The sequence below is a fragment of the Hydra vulgaris genome, chromosome 06 (genome assembly GCF_038396675.1).
Source record: "Hydra vulgaris chromosome 06, alternate assembly HydraT2T_AEP".
Lineage (NCBI taxonomy): Eukaryota > Metazoa > Cnidaria > Hydrozoa > Anthoathecata > Hydridae > Hydra > Hydra vulgaris.
In genome coordinates this window covers 36,062,139-36,075,210 of record NC_088925.1, presented here as the reverse complement: position 1 = coordinate 36,075,210, position 13,072 = coordinate 36,062,139, and the positions used below count along the sequence as shown (strand labels likewise).

Below are 13,072 nucleotides of genomic sequence, written 5' to 3'. Positions count from 1 at the left end.
CCCTTTTTATCCCCTAAAGCAAAAAGTGTTTTTCTTTATCCCACTCAATCTCCTCATTGCAACTTACTATGTGCAAAGCTAATGTAGACTGGTTCAACTTGCCTTCAGTCATAAATTTGGGTGTTGTTAAACCCTTGTTCACAATTGATTCACCAATACTGACTTTAGAGATTAAAAAGGTTCCTGTTTGGATGTTGCGTGGTAATTTTAATTTATTTTTAAAGTGGAGGCTAAAAAGTTTGATAAAAAAAATCTGCGAAGCCTTGGAGTTATAAAAACATCAATGTTCTTTAATATACGGTGATATAAATTTAGAAAATGAACAATGTGTTAAAACAAGTTTTTGGATTTCATTTTTTTTATATACACGTTAAAGAAACCATTATAAAGGTGACGCCAAGTTTAAAGAAAATTTTTTTGTTAATATAAGGTAACAATTTTTGTAAATATATACTTTTAAAATCATATTCTTGTTATACAATATTATATTTGTTGAATTTGATTAAGAAGGCTGTTATAATGATGATTATGATGAAGATGATGATGACAAATTGATTTATTGTATTGATGATGTAATGTGGGAAAGATCTAATTTGATAATGAATTCATACAATTTAGTGATTGTTATTATCTGGATTATTCTGCTTTAAAAGTTTTAAAATAAAATTTTGAAAAAAAGAATGATAAATTACTCTGTTTTATATACATTTTTTTGAAAATGTTTACACTATACGGCTTGACTTCATTTTCTACTTTTACCGGATAAATATTGTAAATATTTAATTATATCAAAAATATATTTAAAACAAAAAGTTTATACGCAGCCTTCTCAATCAAATTCAACAAATGTAATCATATTGTATTATATGGTACTAGCAAAAAGCAACCCGTAATACGGGTTATGGTCGGTCTGTTACGTAATTAATTTATAGTGACTGTTTTCCAAAATTCAAATTTGCGAAACATTAACTAGTACCCTTTTAGAAAAACGCCTTCAAATTGAAAAAACTAAACCGTGTCAAATTAACAAAAAAGTATGAGGTAAAATAATTTATTAATTACTTAACATTATTTGAGTAATTTACAACTGACATAGGTCATATCAGTGTGTAAGGCAGAGCCATTTTCCTCGATATTACTAAGTTCAACACAATACGTTTTTAGTTACTGACACAAAATAATAACACTTCATATTGCAAAAAGTGACGAAAAACTAAAGCTAAATTCTTGTTATATTTTTTATAACATGAACTTTAATTAATTATTAAGATTAATATGAAGTGAACCTATATAATACAGGAGTTATTAATTTTTTTGTATCCCCTTGATTCATTTTTCTTTAAATAGAAAATTGTCTTAAAAACGTTAAATGCACACAACTGAATAAATTTATTAAAAATAACTAAGCATTTGAGTACAAATACGTTTCAAACAAAAAAAATTAATTTACAATCAAACATGCGTATAACTAATTTAAAAAAATATGTAAACTTTGATCTTTTATATTGCATTAAAGCGTCTTAGGACAAACCTAAAATAAAAATTGTAACAGATGAGCAGGCATAAAAAAAATAAAAAACAAAAACTGGAAAAAAATTTACCTGCTTTTCGGTAACCCATTGTCATTCTTCAGTTGCTGTTATGATGCAGCTTGTCGGTGTTGTTTTGTGACGTTATTTCATGTTGGCTCTTAGTAAACTTTAGTTTAATTTAAAAGACATCACATTTGATTTAAAATATTTTAATTAAAAAGCAAAATATAAAATGCCTCAAGGAGCGAAACCATAAATATTAAGGATAAAAAATCAAATTGAGACATAAATAATTGCATTTATATAGCTAAATATAATGTCTTGGCTTAAAGTGAATTTTAAAAGCAGAGAGTTCAATAAATTAAACCATCAATTAATTATTTTAACAATAGAAAGAAGCATCATTATATAATGATAATAGGGTAATGAATCAATTTAACTATATTTAAGTTTAATTGGTGAAAACAAATAAAATTTTAATTAAAAAAGACCAATGCAAATCAAATATATAACATAATATATTATTACAATATATTATTACATTATATATTATTACAAAAAATACATAATAACATAATACATAATAACATAATAACATAATAATAACTAAATAACATAAATACAAAATAACAATATATTATTACAAAAACTTACAAATTAAAAAAAAATTACAAAATTAAAAAAAGTAAAAATAAATCAACGAAGAAAAAGCAGCAACAAAAAAGTTATAAATATCTTCACTGATAGAAGACATTTACAACCTTTTGGTTACTGTTTTTTCTTCGGTGTCTCCCAACACCCTGGTATGGATGAGCTCTCCGTTTAAAGGAGGGCTCATCCATACCGCCATTACTGTACCACTTATTGAAGAACCTCTCCGAGAGAGGCCCTGGGTGTTGGGAGTAATAATTTCTGTAGTGCTCAAATGTTAACGAATCTGAAATCACAAAAGCTCTCAAATGTTACCGACTCTAAAAGTACACATAGTATCATATAATAAAAATTATTACTATTTGTAATTATATTTAATCAAAATATTAGGCATAACCTCTATAAAGCAACATTTTCTAAACTAATATCTGCTTCTAGCCTAATATCATCCATTTAAACTTTACTTTTAATTAAAAACAGTAACAAAAAATCTTAAACGAATCTCTAAGATTGTGATTATTCCTATATAATTTTTTTTCTACCCTAAATAGCACACACAAATAATTTTTCTATATAACAAACTGTCATTTAAAATAAATTATACAATAATCTTATGACTTTAAAATTTAAATCAGCTAAGAGATGTTTGACAAAAAATAACTTAGAAAATAATAAACAAAATTATTAAAAACATGCAATTCTAACAATATACTGCTAACACAGAAAAATAAAAAAATAAAAACGTTGTAAACCCTTTTTTGCAAACTTCAATATTATTTCTTTAAAAAGATAAGTAAATATTTTTAAAAAATTCACAAAACTTTACAATATTTTGTTCTTCTATACCACATAAATACATCATACATAAAAACGCAATATATGAGTATATTTTACTTTTCATAATACATATTTTTTATAACACCTAATAGTAGTTTTATTTTTATGCATTTATATGCTCCTATAAGCTTTTTTTTAAAAATACTTTTATATGAAATATATATATATATATATATATATATATATATATATATATATATATATATATATATATATATATATATATATATATATATATATATTTATCATATAAAAGTATTTAAAATATATATATATATACTCAAATTTTCAAAATAAATAGGCGCAGTAAAATTTTGGTGCTTAAAGCATATTTAAACTACCATAAAATAAAAACTTAAGAAGGTATTGAATAAATTTTATTTTATTTGAGAGAAAAATCTTTTTTAAACAAATCTTCCATATTGGATGGCATACTAACAGGTGATGCGGAAGTTTTGGACAAAATAAAAACGTCAATAACTTATTTATAAATAAAAAAACAAACTACTATTATATTTTTTTTAAATAAAGCATTTATCTTTTAATAAAAATATATTATTTTTTATATGAAAAAACACCACCATCTGCAATTGATCTCAATTTTGCTCTGACGCCTTTCATATGCGACTGTAAAAAGTTTAAATCAATTTCTTGTAGTTTTAGTTTAATGCGATCAATCAAAACTTGCTCTGTTGAACCTTGCCAATCTCCCTAGTAAACCTTCTGTGCCAATACAACGTTTATCCAACATTGGCCCAATGTTGTATACAACATTGGTCCAATATCGTATGTAACATTGGGTCAATATTGTAAAAAACATTAGGCAAATGTTATTATAAATTAGCTATATACTAAATTTATTGAGGAGTTATTGCTTTGAATAAATATATTGGCCGTTTTTGCTTTGCTTTTTATATTTCCGTTATTTTTTGTTTTTTATTGTTTCCGTTATTTATGGAAACCATTTATGCTTTTATCGCCTTTTGTACAATATAGACGGTTTCCATTTGCATAAGGTATTGATTTTTAGCACAAGCAACAGGTCTAATAATTTATTTCCTTAACTTGGCAGTAAAAACGGCTTAATTGAATTGGGAACTTTTTTACAGAAAAGCTTTTATAAAAAAAATATTACAGATAAAGCTAACTTATTTGAAATAACTAGGTCTCTTTGGCCCGTTTTTCAATATCTAAATTTACTTTCTAAATAAATCTTAATGAGAAGGTTAAAATATTATTATAGCCTAAGTTTCCAAAAACACCTGAGGAAATGTTACACCACTGTCTTATATGTAAGAGATAAATTATATTTTAGATTCTAAAGTACTGTAAATTAATTGTTAATTCAAAAGGTAAGAACTTTAAATCGATTAATTTCTTGTCTATTACTAAAATAAAGTATAGAGACCAAATTAAGAACAAGTTTAGAAATAGTCGGGTATTGAACAGACTTACCGCGACCCATACTGTACAGGTCATGAAAGCTAGTAATACATTTATATTTATATATAATGTATATATATATAATATAAATAATGTATATCTACATTATCAAAAGTATTTTTCGAAACCTGAAAGCATTGGACAACTTGTCTAAAATTGATTTCCCCCATTACCTTTGTTCACAACAATATACTTACAAAGTAAAAATTCATGTGGTTTTTGGTCAATCAGTGCGACATCAAAAATGCACTTTAGAACTATTTATTTTTAAACTGATTATGTATTTTAAAACCATAAACAATTGAAATTAAAAATTTTTACTTTCGAGAACAATACAAAAACAAATTTAATTAAGTTTTTCATGCCTTAAATTAGTTTTTGTTAGTTTTAATAATGAATGAAAAAAGAAATTGTTTTAATTTGAAGAAATTTTTATTTGCTTAAAAAAACATTTTTAAGGAAATAAAATTTTTTCAAAATTATTTAACACTTAAGACCATGGATGATCGCAGCCACACTTCTCAGAGTAGTTTGTAGACACTATAGACTAAAAAATATCAAAATATGGAAACGGTACATTTTGGAACAGTTTTTTAATTCTTCAACAAAGTTGAAATTTAGTACTTTTGTGATGATCTTTTTACTTTCAATGCATAAAAATCATAGAACCAACTTTTTCAGGAAATTTTTTATTTTTAATAGCCTATATTATAACCTTTCCAATCATGTATATATTTTAAATTTTTCAATGACCTATACATAAAAATAATAATAATTAAATATTTTTTATCAAAAATACATTAAAAACCTAACTTCAAGAAACCACTACCATTGAGCTTGTCACATTTAGAATTTTATAAGTTAGAAAATTCATAGTGAGAGTGTTAGTAACAAAACCCATTAATAGACATGTTTGAAGTAAGTCACTTTTTTGATTTTTGGACATGTGATTTCAAACTGTGCTCTGCACTCAAATGCAGTAAAAATAAATTATTGGAAAATAATAATAAAAGAAATAAGATAAATACATATACAACATAATTCTAAATTTTTATTGAATGAAATTACCTTACAATGCTAGCTACAAAGAATAAAATCACCTTTTTCAAAATCAATTAATAAAGGAGATGACCATACTTCATCAGGTTGGTTATCATAATTAACAAGGTATGTGGTTCCTTTAGTGTTTAATTAATCAATTTGTACCACTTGCACACAATCCCAAAATACTTCAAGAGAATCTTCTTCTCCAACATGATGTTGTATAGAAACCTACAAAATCAGATGAATTTTTAATAAATTTTGATAAGTAATTTTTTTTTGTTCTTCTATTAATTTGTTTATTCTTGCATTCTGATTTTTTTCTATTAATTCATTTTTTTTGCTTTTAACAGCTGCATCACGTATTATATGAGGCTTTAAATTATTACTTATATTACTTAAAGATTGTTTGTTTGGTGTTAAATTTTCTTGAATGACAATTAGAAGATTTTTATATAATTCCTCCCAAGACAAATTTATTCTTTTGCTTCCTTCCTATATTACAAAAAAGTTTTTTGTCACATTCTACACCTAAGAATATGCAATAAAAACTTAGTTGAGAAGGAAGCACTTTTCCCTTTAATGACTCTTCTATATTGCAAACTGTTTCCTCTGCTTCCTCTAATAATATCCATGCCCTTACATTTAAATTTATTAAATTATTACAAGCTGCAACTTTTTTTTCTCTGTGGTTTAATTTCTTCTCTAGTTTTTTTTTCTTGCTTTGCTAGAAGGTGCATAGCTCTATCTTTTTTCAGAACTTCTTTTCTTTCATTGTATTTGTTTTTCATTACTATTACTTTAGTTCTTGAATATTCAAGTAATTGTTTTCTTTCTTTGTCCGTTGCATGGAAAACAGTTTCAAGTGATTGCACAAGTTAAAGAACCTAACTCATCATTTGGAGTGCATTCAAACAGTTTGGTGTAAAACCACATCTTAATGAAGAAGATTGGTATCCTCAAAATTTTTTCCAATAGCAAGCAATAAAAAAGATGCATCCACACAAAGAGATAATTTTTAAGTGAAGTAGGTAGGGGTTTAAAAACAAAATACTATAAGTGATTTGATAGTTTGCCACATTAGACCAGAAAGTAGTTTGTCATTATTACCTAATTCACGAACTTCAGCAATGAATACAAGATTTGTGATAGCTTCCTTAATTGCTTTTAATAATTTATTAGGGTAAGGGCTGAGGTGCTAACAACGTCATAAACGTCATCTACTATATTAGTAAAGTTTTGCAAGACATGCGCTGCATCTTTGCTAACCACTTCTGACAAACCAAAAGATAAAGTTTTCACACTAGCTGTAGTAACTTGAAAGTTTTGATAATGCCTATGGTATTTCTGAGTACCATCACCATGCAAACAATTACCTATATTATTGTTTTTATTTGTCTAATAATTTTCAAGCATTGCTTCTGCAACTTGAAATTGACCTAAAATTGAAGCTTCCTGCGTTAATCTACATTTTACAGTGGCTGATGACAGTCTAGATATTATCTAGATATTTTTTTTGCAGCTTTATTATCTCAATTTTTAATTCAGAAATGTTTATATCGGAATTTTCAAGAATTGAAGTAATATCTGGGGCATTTCACGTCAAGAGGAACCATCCATCTGACATCACCGACTCGGATTTTGATGAAAATTGGCTCACATGTTGGGCATATGGACAGAAGAAAAACATGTAAATTTTTTTGACTTAGGTCAATTATTTTTTGAGATATGACCTTTTAAAGTTTTGACCTTTTCACTTGACCTTGGTTATTTAAAACATCATAACTTTTTTGCTATTATACTTAGGAAGTTGGTTTTGGTGGCAAACAGAAGCTCTTGTATAGACGAACAACTTTGTGTCTATACAAAAAAGTGATAAGTTCAATAAAAAAAAAGTTATTGGTCATTTGGTCATTTGACCTTTGACCCTGGTCGATGGCAAAGGTCAAAAGTCATAATTTATTTTTTTACAGATTGCTTTTTTTATTGTGGATGTCCCATGAAAAAATCTTTTTGGGATTCCTATAAACAGCTTTGGAAATAATATTAAAGTATAAGTAGGTTCTAAAAATTTAATATTTAAATACCTTAAAATTATACAGTATTTTAAGGTAATTTATTGAATGTAGGCCCTAGGTTATATAATAGCTACCATATACCAATATACTATGATTTGGTGATACTTGGCCCATATATATATATATATATATATATATATATATATATATATATATATATATATATATATATATATATATATATATATATATAATATATATATATATATATATATATATATATATATATATATATGTATATATATATATATATATATATATATATATATATATATATATATATATATATATATATATATATATATATATATATATATATATATATACATATATATATATATATATAGTTGAAAAGTAACAAAAATGCTTTATTTAGCAGTTTTAGCTACGTAGCAGTACAGCACTGAATGCAGTTTAATATTTACACCATTACCATTGCAATACATATTTGCTAATAATAAATTAAAAAAGCTATAATAGTTAACGATGATGCAAGCTATGCAAAAGATTATTCAAATCAACGGTAAAAATATCTGGAGTATCTCTGAAGGAGAAAAGTTGACTTGGACCATGAGGGTGAAGAAAGTTCATGGTTACTACTCATTTTTCTGGATTGCTTTCCAACACACAACCTATCCACCAATGTTCATCATACTCTACAACCATGTAACCAGTAATTGAACTGAAGTTGAGCTGGCAAACATTCTGTGATGTAATTTTTTCAATTCTAGACACAGAACTGGAACTATAATCTTGTACTTGAAGTTCATTCGTGGATAATGGTTTAAAGCAATGAAGTTTTTGGGTACCAGGAATCGTTTTAGCATTTGAAAATCTTTCCTTTAATATTGTGGATTCGATTTGCCAATCATTTGCAGTGAGATATTCAAAGGAAATTCCATGGATATTTTCTTTAGCAGAAGTATATAATTGATTAGTGGTCATTATTTGGTCATGGTATGGACGTTGTAAGTTTGCTTTTGCTGCTTCACGTTTAACAGTTCCTCCAACTCCATCACAAGGGCCCTTACCATGACTTGTGGGAAAGAAATGCCATTCGGCTGGAATACCAAAATCCTCTTTGTGATAGCACAGATTTATGAAGCAGTTTTAGTATTGTGCTGCACAGCCATCACTAAAATATGTTATTTTTAATACCTCAAATTTCACTTTTAAAAAATTAATTAGTTTACGCTGAAAAACTGCAATTGTGTCATGAGTATTACATTCCAAAAGCAACACATAACTTCCATGACATAAATTTCCTTCATATTTATAATAAAAAACAAAAGGATGTAAAGTTGCTTGATTATTTGTCCAATGATATCCCTGTGCTGCATCTTGTATAATAAATGCATAATTTTCTGAAAAATCACCGATAACCAGAAATTCTCCATCTGATATATTGTTTTTCTTCCAGACTATATATTTTGTCTGTTCTTGAGCATCAAAATCATGCCTAGTAAGTGTTTTCAAACTCCCTAAAAATCTTTCAATAAATTCATAATTGGACTGTATAAAGGTTTGAAGCTGGGACCTATTTGTTGTAGTCCACTGTTTATACTCAATTTCTTCAACTCCTTTAATTTCAAAACATTGCAACAGCCGTTCCTTTAGCATAGCAACTCCAGGGCAATTTTTACACTCGCCTAGAGGACATGCTGGCAAGGAAGGATTGCATTGGATTTTTGCCAAAGCATGTTTGTAGTTCTTAATAGGGGTTTCTAGTTCATCTTCTAGTTGTAAATCATCCATATGTGATCCGACTATCATGAGTTTAACATTTTGATGAATGGTACATACACACACACAGTGAGTACCACTTCCAAAAGAATGTGTCTTTGCTCCTGCAAAGACACATTCTTTTGGACGTAGCTCTGGAAACTTCGAAAACCCAATTCTGATATTTGGATACTTTTCTGAAAATAATTGATAAATTTCCTTCAAATTACTTAAAACTAATCTTTTCTGAATATTTTTTCTTTCCCCATAACAGATAGAAAATCTTTTTTTCCAGGCATTACACGGCTAACAGTGTCAGAGTAATAAAACTCTTTAACCATATCTTTCACATGTACAGGTAGTGATTTCCCTTTTTTTGAGTTAGGGGTTGATAAAACACCTTTGGTTATTAAAACTTCTTTTGCTTGAGATACAAGTCGATGCGAACAATGAAATTCTCTCATCACTTTTCGATTACTCCATTGACCAACAAATATTGTCAAAATCATGATTTTTCACTCTTACTTTGTGTTGATTTATACTTATCCTGAAGCACTTTAACAATGTCATCAGCACATGTGTTGGAAACTTTTTTTTAGTTGCTTCGTATTCATCATCCTCTAAAGTATCAATTGCATCTGAGTTAGTGAATAAAAGGTCTAACTTCCTTTTTACAAGTTTTTTAAGCTTTTTCTTTTTCTCCGGGATATAACTTTTAACAGTTTGTAACTTGCGTTTATCCAAGGGTGACTCACCCAATAACGACAAGGATTTATTAAAAATAGAAATTTCTACTTCCTAGCACTGATAATTTTCATCTCCCTTGTCACTACAAATATCTTGAGATCTGGAACTGCCTTAAGAATCTGACTCTGTTTTACAATTTGCAGAATTTTTATCATCACATAATCCTATTTCGAAAGGTAAGCCAGTGATCCACTTTCGGCAAGTATCACATAATTTTGCTCCAGCCATAAGTTTTGAGGGATACATAGCTACTTGCTGACTAGTAGCTACCCTCAAGGTTTAATATTGTTTTTTCTTATGGTGTTGGAAAGGATCATAACAATAGTGTTGTCTCTTCTTTAACTCTTTTACTTGTGCTTGAAATGCCATTTTTAATCTAAATTTAATTTGAAAGTTGCTAAAAACTAGGGCTTTTCATTACTGCTTAACAGTAACAGTAAAACAGCTGTTTTTTGGTCAAAAATGAAAAACAATAAACAGCTGTTTTTACTGTTTTTAACGACTTTTTCATGTTTAAAAAATATTACGTATTGGTGATAAGTTAGTGTTTTTCCTTGTGTTTTTCAAAGAGAAGAAAGTAAAATCTTGGGTGTTTTTAAAAGTAACACATTTAACAGTACGTATTAAATCATTTTAATTAGATTTAAGAATACAATAACAATGCTTATATATTTCAGCAATGTCATCAGTATGGGATTTTGCTACAAAACGAAAATATCCAAAAACAAAATCTCTCAAAGGACAATGCTCCCGATGCAACAAATCATTGTCTGTTCTGGAAATTCTACAACTACATTGAAAGCACATCTTAAGACACATGGAATTGATTTTGAAAGGTCAGCAGCTGGCACATCCAACGAAGAACCAACAGCAGAGAAAAGAACAAAATCAATTTTTGAATTTTTCAATCGAAAATCCCTCAAAGAAATAGTTACAGACATGGCAACTGATGGTATTTCAATTAGAGCAATAACTAGAAACAATTATATTCGTCAATCTATATCACGAGATGGTTACAAACTTCCAGCTAATGAACGTGATGTCATGAAATTAATTATTGAAGATTTTAACAAGAAGAAAGCAAAAGTTGTTGAAATACTTAAGGAAAAACTTGCTAATGGAGCAAAATTCAGTATGTGCGTAGACAAATATACAACAATAAGAGGAAGACGATTCTTTGGAATTAATATACACAGCAGCGATGATAAAGTCACTACTAAAACTGGTCTTGTTCGCATTGTTAGATCTTGTTCTGCTGAAGACATGGTTGTCGCTATGAAACAACATTTAACTGAATTTGGAATTGACATGAACAAAGATATTGTTGGCTCAACTCAGGATGGAGCAGCAGTGAATAAAAAATTCATTAGACTTGTGGATATAATTGGCCAGTTTAGCCTAAACCATGCTCTACATTTGGGTGTCTGCGATACTTTATATAAGAAAGAGAATGAAATTGAGGAACACTATTTTGATAGCAATGAATGACAAAAGCAACATTGATATTTGCCGGTCGTCTTGCTTCTCGATTGTTTGGATTTGATGAAGAAACTGAAATAGATGAGTCGATACAATCCGAATCTGAAAATATTAGTCTATCTCTAAACGACGAATTAAACTTGCTTCTTCGTAAAGAACATACAACAACAACAACTGGATCAGATTTCAAATGGTTAAATTCGGAATTCACTCTTTATAAGAACACTGGACAATGTACAGAAAACCTTCAAAAATTATTCAATGCACTTTTAAGTATTAAACCAACATCAACTGACGTTGAGCGTGTTTTTTCAGTTTGCACAAATTTTTGCACAAAAATTAGATTGCGTTTGTCCGACGAGTCACTTAATGCTCTTGTCTTTTTAAAATTTTATTATAAAAAATGAAGAAAAAATTGTAGTTTGTATTCGAATAGCTGAATAAATAGTTAAAGTTTTTCATCCTTTAATAAAATTCAAAAATTGCGTTTTTTAATAGCTTTATTTATTTAGTCTTCTTCAAGTAAAGCTTCTAAATTTATTTTTGTAAACGATATTGACAAATATAAGGACATTGACGTTTTTTGCTCCTTAACTTGTGTCATTATTTTAATTTCTTGTAAAATTTTAAAAAACAGTAAAAACAGCTGTTAACAGCTGTTTTCTTTGAAATTGAAAAACAGTAACAGCTGTTTTTTCAAAACCACTGTTTTTGAAAAACCCTACTAAAAACTAATTCCTAATTTGTCTTTTGATGACTAATTCAATGAAAATGAATTGATTATTTTAATATAAATATATATAGCTTTGAGCCTCATATAATTTAATACTGACTTAGTATGTATTTATAGTACTAGTAATTAAATTACAACTTAGAAAATAAAAGAAAAAAAAGAAAATAATTAATAATATATATTTCCAATAGGCTATTTACAGAAAATGACCTTAAATTATCGCATTTGTAAGGCCGATTAATATTAAATTTTTAGAACCTACTTATACTTTAATATTATTTCCAAAGCTGTTTATAGGAATCCCAAAAAGATTTTTTCATTGGACATCCACAATAAAAAAAGCAATCTGTAAAAAAATAAATTATGACTTTTGAACTTTGCCATCAACCAGGGTCAAAGGTCAAATGACCAAATGACCAATAACTTTTTTTTTATTGAACTTATCACATTTTTGTATAGACACAAAGTTGTTTGTCTATGCAAGAGCTTCTGTATGCCACCAAAATCAACTTCCTAAGTATAATAGCAAAAAAGTTATGATGTTTTAAATAACCAAGGTCAAGTGAAAAGGTCAAAACTTTGAAAGGTCATATCTCAAAAAATAATTGACCTAAGTCAAAAAAATTTACATGTTTTTTTTCTGTCCATATGCCCAACATGTGAGCCAATTTTCATCAAAATCCGAGTCGGTGATGTTGAATTTGACCAAAAAGTGGTTCCACTTGACGTGGAATGCCCCATCTGTTATTTTATTTTTTTATTGAGATATTTTATATTTTGTTTTATTTTTTAATGAATTTATTTCATTC

At 27.6% G+C, this 13,072-nt stretch overlaps 1 long non-coding RNA gene across 1 annotated transcript in view; it reads right to left on the bottom strand.

Moving 5' to 3' along the window:
• Positions 1 to 1,365: 1,365 nt before the first annotated feature.
• LOC136081806 (uncharacterized) overlaps positions 1,366 to 13,072 on the bottom strand; it is a 29,969-nt gene continuing 18,262 nt past the window's right edge. The window contains exons 3-5 of the long non-coding RNA XR_010639133.1: positions 5,564 to 5,735; positions 1,602 to 2,503; positions 1,366 to 1,531 (exon numbers count right to left, since the gene is read on the bottom strand). This is a non-coding gene — a long non-coding RNA (uncharacterized LOC136081806). The remainder of the gene's footprint in view (positions 1,532 to 1,601; positions 2,504 to 5,563; positions 5,736 to 13,072) is intronic.